Genomic DNA, 939 nt, shown 5'->3' on the forward strand with positions numbered 1-939 from the left:
TGGCGCAGGATGTGGAGCGCTGGTAAGGAGGTCGTACCCTGTGGCTGCGGAAGAGATGATTGTGGTCCTGGCCCGCGATTTCTTTGTTGACGCTTTACAGGACCAGCAGCTGCAAATCTACGTCAAGCAGGCACACCCTGAGGACCTGCAGGTGGCGCTGGCGAGGGCCTTGGAGTTCGAGGCCTTCCTGAAGGCAACCAGTGGCCTAGGGCCAGCTGCTCAGCCCCGCCGTGACCTCCGGGGCCGGAAGGCTAAAGTGGAGAAAGTAGCATTGAGGAAGGTGTGCCCGAGCATTTTCCAAGGCTTGTGTTGGGGCTGCGGAGAGAAAGGGCACAGACGTAGTCAGTGTCAGAGGGAGCGGAGAACACGTCCTCTCAACCAGACGGATTCTGATGCCTTCCAGCAGTGCTGCAAGGACTGTGGTAGGTATGGTCACCATCCGAGTGCATGTCCTAAGGCTAAGGAAGTGGTACAGGCGGAAAACTCTGGAGAAGGGGGCCGAAACCCAGCCGTCCTCGGTTCCCGGGCCCCGACTTGGGTAAGCTGCCGTCGAACCAGCATGATGCAGGTGGAGGGCTCAATAGATGGGAAGCCATGCCGCCTGACAGTGGACACTGGGGCTAAGAAGACCCTAGTGCGGCCTGATATGTTGGCCACTATGCAATTTCCAGACGCACCACAGAGACTGTGTGGTGTCACGGGGCATTGTGTGCAGCTCAAGGGGCCAGTGGAGGCTCGTATTGGCGTGGGCAGCACGGTGCAGCGGCTGCCGGTGTATGTGGCCGATCTGGACGAGCACTGCTTGCTGGGCCTTGACTACCTGACGCAGAGTAAGGCGTGTGTCGACCTTGGACAGAAGCTGGTGAGGGTGCATGGTGAAGATGTGCCCTTGCTTCCAGAGGTTGGCTGTGCAGAGGTAGTTACAGCTGAGCGACTGCA

The sequence above is a fragment of the Penaeus monodon genome, chromosome 18 (assembly GCF_015228065.2).
Source record: "Penaeus monodon isolate SGIC_2016 chromosome 18, NSTDA_Pmon_1, whole genome shotgun sequence".
In the NCBI taxonomy this organism is placed as follows: Eukaryota; Metazoa; Arthropoda; class Malacostraca; order Decapoda; family Penaeidae; genus Penaeus; species Penaeus monodon.